The sequence below is a fragment of the Thalassophryne amazonica genome, chromosome 14 (assembly GCF_902500255.1).
Source record: "Thalassophryne amazonica chromosome 14, fThaAma1.1, whole genome shotgun sequence".
In the NCBI taxonomy this organism is placed as follows: domain Eukaryota; kingdom Metazoa; phylum Chordata; class Actinopteri; order Batrachoidiformes; family Batrachoididae; genus Thalassophryne; species Thalassophryne amazonica.
Window position 1 is genome coordinate 82,660,660 of NC_047116.1, and position 12,573 is coordinate 82,673,232.

General features: G+C 41.7%; 1 pseudogene; it reads left to right on the forward strand.

Moving 5' to 3' along the window:
- The window catches only part of LOC117524307, a 31,735-nt pseudogene extending 21,249 nt beyond the window's left edge, over positions 1-10,486 (forward strand).
- The last annotated feature ends 2,087 nt before the right edge of the window (positions 10,487-12,573 follow it).

Genomic DNA, 12,573 nt, shown 5'->3' on the forward strand with positions numbered 1-12,573 from the left:
AGATAGGTGGATGCAGTATGGATTTCAGGAGCATGGTTAAAGCTAATTGTTTTAATTAATAATTAATTTTATCTTGTGTATACAGTAGTGTTCAGAATAATAGTAGTGCTGTGTGACTATAAAGATTAATCCAGGTTTTGAGTATATTTCTTATTGTTACATGGGAAACAAGGTACCAGTAGATTCAGTAGATTCTCACAAACCCAACAAGACCAAGCATTCATGATATGCACACTCTTAAGGCTTGGTGGGAGGTGATGGTCTAGTGGTTAAGGTGTTGGGCTTGAGTCCAGAAGATCATGGGTTCAAATCTCCGCCTGACTGGAAAATCACTAAGGGCCCTTGGGCAAGGCCTTTAATCCCCTATTGCTCCCAGTGTGTAGTGAGCACCTTGTATGGCAGGTGAATGTGAGGCATTATTGTAAAGCGCTCTGAGCATCTGATACAGATGGAAAAGCGCTATATAAATGCAGTCCATTTATGAAATTGGGCGATTAGTAAAAAAGTAGAAAAGGGGGTGTTCACAATAATAGTAGCATCTGCTGTTAATGCTACAAACTCAAAAATATTATGTTGAAACTACTATTTTAGCAATCCTGTGAATCATTAAACTAGTATTTAGTTGTATAACCACAGGTTTTCATGATTTCTTCACATCTGTGAGGCATTAATTTTGTTGGTTTGGAACCAATATTTTACTTGGTTATTAGTGTGCTTGGGGTCATTGTCTTGTTGAAACACCCATTTCAAGGTCATGTCCTCTTCAGCATAAGGCCACATGACCTCTTCAAGTATTTTGACATATCCAAACTGACCTATGATACCTGATATGCGATATATAGGCCCGACACCATAGTAGGAGAAACATGCCCATATCATGATGCTTGCACCACCATGCGTCACTGTCTACACTTTGAACTGTGGCTTGAATTCAGAGTTTGGGGGTCGTCTCATAAACTGTCTGCAGCCCTTGGACCCAAAAAGAACAATTTTCTCTTTAGGCCAGTTGATGTCTACTTTGGCAAATTGTAACCTCTTCTGCACGTCTTTTATTTAACAGAGGGACTTTGCGGGAGATTCTTGCAAATAAATTAGCTTCACACAGGCATCTTCTAACTGTCACAGCACTTACAGGTAACTCCAGGCTTTCTTTGATTATCCTGGAGCTGATCAATGGCTGAGCCTTTGCCATTATGGTTATTCCTCTATCCATTTTGATGGTTGTTTTCCATTTTCTGCCATGCATTTCTGGTTTTTTTGTCCATTTTAAAGCATTGAAGATCATTGTAGATGAACAGCCTATAATGTTTTGCACCTGTGTATAAGTTTTCCCCTCTCCAATCAACTTTTTAATCAAACTACGCTGTTCTTCTGAACAATGTCTTGAATGTCCCATTTTCCTCAGGCTTTCAAAGAGAAAAGCATGTTCAACAGGTACTGGCTTCATCCTTAAATAGGGGACACCTGATTCACACCGGTTTGTTCCACAAAATTGACAAACTCACTGACTGAATGCCACACTACTATTATTGTGAACACCCCCTTTTCTACATTTTTTTACTAATAGCCAAATTTCATAGCCTTAAGAGTGTGCATATCATGAATGCTTGGTCTTGTTGGATTTGTGAGAATCTACTGAATCTACTGGTACAGTAAGAAATATACTCAAAACCTGGATTAATCTTTTTAGTCACATAGCACTACTACTATTCTGAACAGTACTGTATGTATTTCAATGATGCTCTGTGTTTCATGCATAGAATTGAGAAAATGATGAGATCTTATAAGAAACTAATACAGAATCAAATCAAATCAAATCAATTTTATTTATATAGTGCCAAATCACAACAAACAGTTGCCCCAAGGCGCTTTATATTGCAAGGCAAAGCCATACAATAATTATGGAAAAACCCCAACGGTCAAAACGATCCCTTGTGAGCAAGCACATTGCAACAGTGGGAAGGAAAAACTCCTTTTAACAGGAAGAAACCTCCAGCAGAACCAGGCTCAGGGAGGGGCAGTCTTCTGCTGGGACTGGTTGGGGCTGAGGGAGAGAACCAGGAAAAAGACATGCTGTGGAGGGGAGCAGAGATCAATCACTAATGATTAAATGCAGAGTGGTGCATACAGAGCAAAAAGAGAAAGAAACACAGTGCATCATGGGAACCCCCCGGCAGTCTAAGTCTATAGCAGCATAACTAAGGGATGGTTCAGGGTCACCTGATCCAGCCCTAACTATAAGCTTTAGCAAAAAGTAAAGTTTTAAGCCTAATCTTAAAAGTAGAGAGGGTGTCTGTCTCCCTGATCCGAATTGGGAGCTGGTTCCAGAGGAGAGGAGCCTGAAAGCTGAAGACGCTGCCTCCCATTCTACTCTTAAAAACCCTAGGAACTACAGGTAAGCCTGCAGTCTGAGAGCGAAGCGCTCTATTGGGGTGATATGGTACTATGAGGTCCCTAAGATAAGATGGGACCTGATTATTCAAAACCTTATAAGTAAGAAGAAGAATTTTAAATTCTATTCTAGAATTAACAGGAAGCCAATGAAGAGAGGCCAATATGAGTGAAATATGCTCTCTCCTTCTAGTCCCTGGCAGTACTCTAGCTGCAGCATTTTGAATTAACTGAAGGGTACTTTTAGGACAACCTGATAATAATGAATTACAGTAGTCCAGCCTAGAGAAAATGAATGCATGAATTAGTTTTTCAGCATCATTCTGAGACAAGACCTTTCTAATTTTAGAGATATTGCGCAAATGCAAAAAAGCAGTCCTACATATTTGTTTAATATGCGCACTGAATGACATATCCTGATCAAAAATGACTCCAAGATTTCTCACAGTATTACTAGAGGTTAGGGTAATGCCATCCAGAGTAGGGATCTGGTTAGACACCATGTTTCTAAGATTTGTGGGGCCAAGTACAATAACTTCAGTTTTATCTGAGTTTAAGAGCAGGAAATTAGAGGTCATCCATGTCTTTATGTCTGTAAGACAATCCTGCAGTTTAGCTAATTGGTGTGTGTCCTCTGGCTTCATGGATAGATAAAGCTGTGTATCATCTGCATAACAATGAAAATTTAAGCAATGCTGTCTAATAATACTGCCTAAGGGAAGCATGTATAAAGTGAATAAAATTGGTCCTAGCACAGAACCTTGTGGAACTCCATAATTAACCTTAGTCTGTGAAGACGATTCCCCATTTACATGAACAAATTGTAATCTATTAGATAAATATGATTCAAACCACTGCAGCGCAGTGCCTTTAATACCTATAGCATGCTCTCTGTAATAAAATTGTATGGTCAACAGTATCAAAAGCAGCACTAAGGTCTAACAGAACAAGTACAGAGATGAGTCCACTGTCTGAGGCCATAAGAAGATCATTTGTAACCTTCACTAATGCTGTTTCTGTACTATGATGAATTGTAAACCCTGACTGAAACTCTTCAAATAGACCATTCCTCTGCAGATGATCAGTTAGCTGTTTTACAACTACCCTTTCAAGAATTTTTGAGAGAAAAGGAAGGTTGGAGATTGGCAGATAATTAGCTAAGATAGCTGGGTCAAGTGATGGCTTTTTAAGTAATGGTTTAATTACTGCCACCTTAAAAGCATGTGGTACATAGCCAACTAATAAAGATAGATTGGTCATATTCAAGACTAAAGCATTAATTAATGGTAGGGCTTCCTTGAGCTGCCTGGTAGGAATGGGGTCTAATAGACATGTTGATGGTTTGGAGGAAGTAACTAATGAAAGTAACTCAGACAGAACAATCGGAGAGAAAGTGTCTAACCAAATAACGGCATCACTGAAAGCAGCCAAAGAGAACGATATGTCTTTGGGATGGTTATGAGTAATTTTTTCTCTAATAGTTAAAATTTTATTAGCAAAGAAAGTCATGAAGTCATTACTAGTTAAAGTTAAAGGAATACTCGGCTCAGTAGAGCTCTGACTCTTTGTCAGCGTGGCTACAGTGCTGAAAACAAACCTGGGGTTGTTCTTATTTTCTTCAATTAGTGATGAGTAGTAAGATGTCCTAGCTTTACGGAGGGCTTTTTTAATAGATCAACAGATTCTTTTTCCAGGCTAAGTGAAGATCTTCTAAATTAGTGAGATGCCATTTCCTCTCCAACTTACAGGTTATCTGCTTTAAGCTACGAGTTTGTGAGTTATACCACGGAGTCAGGCACTTCTGATTTAAGGTTCTCTTTTTCAGAGGAGCTACAGCATCCAAAGTTGTCCTCAAAGAGGATATAAAACTACTGACGAGATAATCTATCTCACTCACAGAGTTTAGGTAGCTACTCTGCCCTGTGTTGGTATATGGCATTGGAGAACATAAAGAAGGAATCATATCCTTAAACCTAGTTAAAGCGAGCGGGAGATGAAGGGTGGAAATGAGAGTGGGGACTTTGAATGTTGGTACAACCCCTGGCAAAAATTATGGAATCACCGGCCTCAGAGGATGTTCATTCAGTTGTTTAATTTTGTAGAAAAAAAGCAGATCACAGACATGACACAAAACTAAAGTCATTTCAAATGGCAACTTTCTGGCTTTAAGAAACACTATAAGAAATCAAGAAAAAAAATTGTGGCAGTCAGTAACGGTTACTTTTTTAGACCAAGCAGAGGGAAAAAAATATGGACTCACTCAATTCTGAGGAATAAATTATGGAATCACCCTGTAAATTTTCATCCCGAAAACTAACACCTGCATCAAATCAGATCTGCTCATTAGTCTGCATCTAAAAAGGAGTGATCACACCATGGAGAGCTGTTGCACCAAGTGGACTGACATGAATCATGGCTCCAACACGAAAGATGTCAATTGAAACAAAGGAGAGGATTATCAAACTCTTAAAAGAGGGTAAATCATCATGCAGTGTTGCATAAGATGTTGGCTGTTCACAGTCAGCTGTGTCTAAACTCTGGACCAAATACAAACAACATGGGAAGGTTGTTAAAGGCAAACATACTGGTAGACAAAGGAAGACGTCAAAGCGTCAAGACAGAAAACTTAAAGCAATCTGTCTCAAAAATTGAAAAAGCACAACAAAACAAATGAGGAACGAATGGGAGGAAACTGGAGTCAACGTATGTGACCGAACTGTAAGAAACCGCCTAAAGGAAATGGGATTTACATACAGAAAAGCTAAACAAAAGCCATCATTAACACCTAAACAGAAAAAAAAACAAGGTTACAGTAGGCTAAGGAAAAGCAATCATGGACTGTGGATGACTGGATGAAAGTCATATTCAGTGATGAATCTTGAATCTGCATTGGGCAAGGTGATGATGCTGGAACTTTTGTTTGGTGCCATTCCAATGAGATTTATAAAGATGACTGCCTGAAGAGAACATGTAAATTTCCACAGTTATTGATGATATGGGGCTGCATGTCAGGTAAAGGCACTGGGGAGATGGCTGTCATTACATCATCAATATATGCACAAGTTTACGTTGATATTTTGGACACTTTTCTTATCCCATCAATTGAAAGGATGATGAAATCATTTTTCAAGATGATAATGCATCTTGCCATAGAGCAAAAACTGTGAAAAGATTCCTTGCAAAAAGACACATAGGGTCAATGTCATGGCCTGCAAATAGTCCGGATCTTAATCCAATTGAAAATCTTTGGTGGAAGTTGAAGAAAATGGTCCATGACAAGGCTCCAACCTGCAAAGCTGATCTGGCAACAGCAATCAGAGAATGTTGGAGCCAGATTGATGAAGAGTACTGTTTGTCACTCATTAAGTCCATGCCTCAGAGACTGCAAGCTGTTATAAAAGCCAGAGGTGCAACAAAATACTAGTGATGTGTTGGAGCGTTCTTTTGTTTTTCATGATTCCATAATTTTTTCCTCAGAATTGAGTGATTCCATATTTTTCCCTCTGCTTGGTCTAAAAAAGTAACTGTTACTGACTGCCACAATTTTTTTTTCCTGATTTCTTATAGTGTTTCTTAAAGCCAGAAAGTTGCCATTTGAAATGACTTTAGTTTTGTGTCATGTCTGTGATCTGCTTTTTTTTCTACAAAATTAAACAACATCCTCCGAGGCCGGTGATTCCATAATTTTTGCCAGGGGTTGTAGTATGACTGGTAAAGGGAGAGAGCTGGCTGATATGATGGAGAGGAGAAAGGTAGACATATTGTGTGTGCAAGAGACCAAGTGGAAGGGAAGTAAGAGCAGGAGCATCGGCGGTGGGTACAAGTTGTTGTACCATGGTGAGGACAGGAAGAGAAATGGTGTTGGGGTCATTTTAAAGGAAGACTATGTTAAAAGTGTGTTGGAGGTTAAGCGAGTGTCTGACAGGGTGATGAGTGTGAAGTTGGAAATTGAAGGCGTGATGATGAATATCATCAGTGCATATGCCCCACAGGTAGGTTGTGAGATGAAGGAGAAAGAAGATTTCTGGAGTGTGTTAGATGAGGTGGTGGAGAGTGTGCCCAAGCATGAAAGAGTGGTGATAGGAGCAGACTTCAATGGGAATGTTGGTGAAGGGAACAGAGGTGATGAGGAAGTAATGGGCAGATATGGTATCAAGGATAGGAATGGGGAAGGACAGATGGTAGTTGATTTTGCAAAAAGGATGGAAATGGCTGTGGTGAATACCTACTTTAATAAAAGGGAGGAGCACAGGGTAACATATAAGAGTGGAGGAAGGTGCACACAGGTGGACTACATTCTAATAGGAGATGCAAGCTAAAAGAAATCACAGACTGTAAGGTGGTAGCAGGAGAGAGTGGATAGCATAGGATGGTTGTTTGTAGGATGACTTTAGAGGTAAAGAAGAAGAAGAGAGTGAGAGCTCAACAAAGGATCACATGGTGGAAGCTGAAGGAGGAAGACTGTTGTGTGAAATTTAGCAAGCAGGTGAGAGAAGCACTAGTTGGAGGGGAAGCAATTTTGGACAACTGGAAAAGTACTGCAGATGTGGTGAGGGAGACAGCTAGGGCAGTACTGGGTATGACATCTGGACAGTGGAATGAAGACAAGGAGACTTGGTGGTGGAATGAAGAGGTCCAGGAAAGCATAAGGAGAAAGAGGTTGGCGAAAACGTTTTGGGATAGTCGGAGAGATGAAGAAAGTAGACAGGAGTACAAGGAGATGCGGCATAAGGCGAGAAGACAAGTGGCAAAAGCAAAGGAAAAGGCATATTGCGAGCTGTACAAGAAGTTGCATAGTAAGGAAGGAGAAAAGGACTTGTACCGATTGGCCAGACAAAGGGACAGAGCTGGAAAGGATGTGCAGCAGGTTAGGGTGGTAAAAGATGCACATGGTAATGTGCTGACAAGTGAGGAGTGTGTGCTGAGAAGGTGGAGGGAATATTTTGAAGAGTTGATGAATAAAGAAAATGAGCGAGAGAAAAGGCTGGATGATGTGGTGAGAGTAAATCAGGAAGTAAAAGAGATTAGCAAGGAAGAAGTGAGGGCTGCTATGAAGAGGATGAAGAGTGGAAAGGCAGTTGGTCCAGATGACATTCCAATGGAGGCATGGAAATGTCTAGGAGAGATGGCAGTAGAGTTTCTAACCAGATTGTTTAATAAAATCTTGGAAAGTGAGAGGATGCCTGAGGAGTGGAGACGAATTGTGCTGGTTCCTATTTTCAAGAACAAGGGTGATGTGCAGAGCTGCAGTAACTACAGAGGCATAAAGGTGATCAGCCACAGCATGAAGTTATGGGAAAGAGTAGTAGAAGCTAGGCTTAGAAAACAGGTAAAGATCTGTGAGCAGCAATATGGTTTCATGTCGAGAAAGAGCACTACAGAAGCAATGTTTGCTCTGAGAATACTGTTGGAAAAGTACAGAGAAGGACAGAAAGAGTTATATTGTGTGTTTGTGGACTTAGAAAAAGCTTATGATAGGGTGCCAAGAGAAGAGTTGTGGTATTGTATGAGGAAGTCTGGAGTGGCAGAGAAGTATGTTAGGGTAGTGCAGGACATGTACAAGAATAGTGTGACAGCGGTGAGATGCGCAGTCGGAATGACATACTCATTCAAGGTGGCGGTGGGATTACACCAAGGATCAGCTCTGAGTCCTTTCTTGTTTGCAGTGGTGATGGACAGGTTGATGGATGAGATCAGACAGGAGTCCCCATGGACTATGATGTTTGCAGATGACTTTGTGTTCTGTAGTGAGAGTAGAGAGCAAGTTGAGTCTAGTCTGGAGAAGTGGAGATATGCTTTGGAGAGAAGGGGAATGAAAGTCAGTAGAAGCAAGACTGAGTACATGTGTGTGAATGAGAGGGAGCCCAGTGGAATAGTGCAGTTACAAGGAGTAGAAGTGGTGAAAGTAGATGAGTTTAAATATTTAGGGTCAACTGTTCAAAGTAATGGAGAGTGTGGTAGAGAGGTGAAGAAGAGAGTGCAGGCAGGGTGGAGTGGGTGGAGAAAGGTGGCAGGAGTGATTTATGACCGAAGAATAGCAGCAAGAGTGAAGGGGAAAGTTTACAAAACAGTAGTGAGACCAGCTATGTTGTATGGTTTAGAGACGGTGGCACTAACTAAAAGACAGGAGGCAGAGCTGGAGGTGGCAGAACTGAAGATGTTGAGATTCACTTTGGGAGTGACAAGAATGGACAAGATTAGGAATGAACATATCAGAGGGACAGCTCAGGTGGGATGGTTTGGAGACAAAGTCAGAGAGGTGAGATTGAGATGGTTTGGACATGTGCAGAGGAGGGACCCAGGGTATATAGGGAGAAGGATGCTGAGGATGGATCCACCGGGCAGGAGGAGAAGAGGGAGGACAAAGAGGAGGTTCATGGATGTGCTGAGAGAGGACATGCAGGTGGTTGGTGTGACAGAGGAAGATACAGAGGACAGCGTGAGATGGAAACGATTGATCTGCTGTGGCGACCCCTAACGGGAACAGCCGAAAGACAAAGAAGAAGCTTCAGTGGTTCACAGCTTCAAAGTGGAGTCATGCTGCAGAAATGGGTGATTACAGAGCCGCTGCAGACCAAACCCTGAATATCCGACTTTATTTGCACGTCCGTATGACTCTGAAACTCTGAAAAATCCATATAATTTATGGACTATAAGTTGACATAAAAACCAAAGCTGTGTTCACCGTGGGGACACGTTCGGCACTATTCGGGATTATTCAAGATTTTTATTTATTTATTTATTTTTTTACCGATGATGAACGATGCGTAAAAAAATTTGACCGCAACTGCATCGGTCCAAACGGGCCTGGATCCGGGCCTGGATCACATGACCTCTATCGCCCCTGTGGTCATGCTGCAGGTCTAAACTTGTGTCTGTCGGTGCAGGTGGACCCACGTGGACCTGACAAAGCGGCGGGTGGTGGACGAGGGGGAGGTCCGCCTGTGGGCAGAGTCACGAGGCTTTCATTACTTCTTTGAGACGTCGGCACAGAGCGGCGAGGGCATCAATGAGATGTTCCAGGTACGTAAACACGCACATCAGCACTTCTGTCTTCATGTGTACCATAACTCATGAATTTAAAGTCACGCTGTCTGTTATTAATCAATAAGTTGTCAAAATATGAAATCATTAAAGTGGAGTTCTCCATATTAAAACCTCATTTCCCATCAGCCCCGTTACATCTTCTCTTGGTTAAAGGTCACTGAAGTCAGTAAAGTAATATTAGTGGAAAACAAACACAGAGCAGCAAGAAAAAGTTGAATAAATCAATTAAATCATGCTGACATATCTTTGCTTTGTCTCATCAGTAAAAAAAAAAAAAAAAAAACAATTTCAACATAAATATAAAAAACTGTGTCAAACTCTAAAATGAGGTTGTGCAATTGATGTGTAAAAATTGTACAACTGATATAAAATATTACAAAACATACTTTATTATTAAATGCTACACAACAAATGTAAACAATTCAGAATAATTAATAAATATGAGAAATGTATTTTGATGCCACTCAGAGGCAAAACTGCTTACAGTGATTTTATGTCTCTCTCTCTCTCTCTCTCTCTCTTTAGTCGTTCTTCTCCTCCATCACAGATATTTGTGAGAACGTCGGGAAGCACCCCGTGTTAGAGGTCAGCGTCAGCTTCACCAAGGAGCAGGCTGACACCATCAGACGTATCCGCAACAGCAAGGACTCCTGGGATATGCTCAGTGTCAAACCCGGTGCCACACGGTGAGTCGGTCAGGTCAAAGGTCAGGAGGGGATTTGTTGTAATGCCCTGCTGTGCTACTGTTTTGTTTTTGTTTTTTTCTCATCAATAAGAACCCACTCCGGAGTTTTCCTCAGAAGCAGATTTCCTGGTTTCTGGTCCCGTTGTGTCTGTGCTTCATTCACGCATGCAGGAGTCTGTCCAAAACAGCGGTTTCGGATGCTCTCGTGCTGAGTTCTGCTTCTCTGTTTGCAGGGAGGAAGTGAATAAGGCGTAAAGGAAGCTGGCGGTGATGCTGCACCCGGACAAATGCGTTTCCCCCGGCAGCGAAGACGCCTTTAAAGTGGTGGTCAATGCCCATACATCGCTGCTGAAAAACAAATAACACTGCTGGACCTCTTCTCAGACACAGACTGCGAAGACACTCGTATTTAAAGCCTTTATTTACTTATTTATTGATTATGACATTTATTTCATGTAAACTATTTATTTTTCTTTGCCGTTCTGATGTTATTCAGATTATTATTTTTGTTTACCGCAATCCTCATTTTTTTCCATATGAGCACAGGCATGGGCATGCTGATGCCATTGGGGTCAAAGGTCAACACTTAACCTTGATTTCGCTCACAGTGCTAGCTGCTAACTGTCAGTCAGAGCAGCTTCAGGTCCACACAGTAATGTTACAAAGACTTGAAAAGGATTTAATTTAATCATAAAGATGTCGTTCAAATTTTTTTTCCAGACATCGATATACGTATTTCTGAAACTTGGTTGCCAAATAACTAGAAATTAAAGTTGTATTCTACACTCAACAAAAATATAAACGCAACACTTTTGGTTTTGCTCCCATTTTGTATGAGATGAACTGAAAGATCTAAAACTTTTTCCACATACACAATATCACCATTTCCCTCAAATATTGTTCACAAACCAGTCTAAATCTGTGATAGTGAGCACTTCTCCTTTGCTGAGATAATCCATCCCACCTCACAGGTGTGCCATACCAAGATGCTGATTAGACACCATGATTAGTGCACAGGTGTGCCTTAGACTGCCCACAATAAAAGGCCACTCTGAAAGGTGCAGTTTTGTTTTATTGGGGGGGATACCAGTCAGTATCTGGTGTGACCACCATTTGCCTCATGCAGTGCAACACATCTCCTTCGCATAGAGTTGATCAGGTTGTCAATTGTGGCCTGTGGAATGTTGGTCCACTCCTCTTCAATGGCTGTGCGAAGTTGCTGGATATTGGCAGGAACTGGTACACGCTGTCGTATACGCTGGTCCAGAGCATCCCAAACATGCTCAATGGGTGACATGTCCGGTGAGTATGCTGGCCATGCAAAAACTGGGACATTTTCAGCCTCCAAGAATTGTGTACAGATCCTTGCAACATGGGGCCGTGCATTATCCTGCTGCAACATGAGGTGATGTTCTTGGATGTATGGCACAACAATGGGCCTCAGGATCTCGTCACGGTATCTCTGTGCATTCAAAATGCCATCAATAAAATGCACCTGTGTTCTTCGTCCATAACAGACGCCTGCCCATACCATAACCCCAACGCCACCATGGGCCACTCGATCCACAACACTGACATCAGAGAACCGCTCACCCACACGACGCCACACACGCTGTCTGCCATCTGCCCTGGACAGTGTGAACCGGGATTCATCCATGAAGAGAACACCTCTCCAACATGCCAAACACCAGCGAATGTGAGCATTTGCCCACTCATTCGGTTACGACGACGACCTGGAGTCAGGTCGAGACCCCGACGAGGATGACGAGTATGCAGATGAGCTTCCCTGAGACGGTTTCTGACAGTTTGTGCAGAAATTCTTTGGTTATGCAAACCGATTGGTTCAGCAGCTGTCCGAGTGGCTGGTCTCAGACAATCTTGGAGGTGAACATGCTGGATGTGGAGGTCCTGGGCTGGTGTGGTTACACGTGGTCTGCGGTTGTGAGGCTGGTTGGATGTACTGCTAAATTCTCTGAAACGCCTTTGGAGACGGCTTATGGTAGAGAAATGCACATTCAATACACGAGCAACAGCTCTGGTTGACATTCCTGCTGTCAGCATGCCAATTGCACGCTCCCTCAAATCTTGCGACATCTGTGGCATTGTGCTGTGTGATAAAACTGTACCTTTCAGAGTGGCCTTTTCTTGTGGACAGTCTAAGGCACACCTGTGCACTAATCATGGTGTCTAATCAGCATCTTGATATGGCACACCTGTGAGATGGGATGGATTATCTCAGCAAAGGAGAAGTGCTCAGTATCACAGATTTAGACTGGTTTGTGAACAATATTTGAGGGAAATGGTGATATTGTGTATGTGGAAAAAGTTTTAGATCTTTGAGTTCATCTCATACAAAATGGGAGCAAAACCAATAGTGTTGCATTTATATTTTTGTTGAGTGTATAATGCATGTTTGATATTAATGATACTCAACAACTTTTATATTGTAC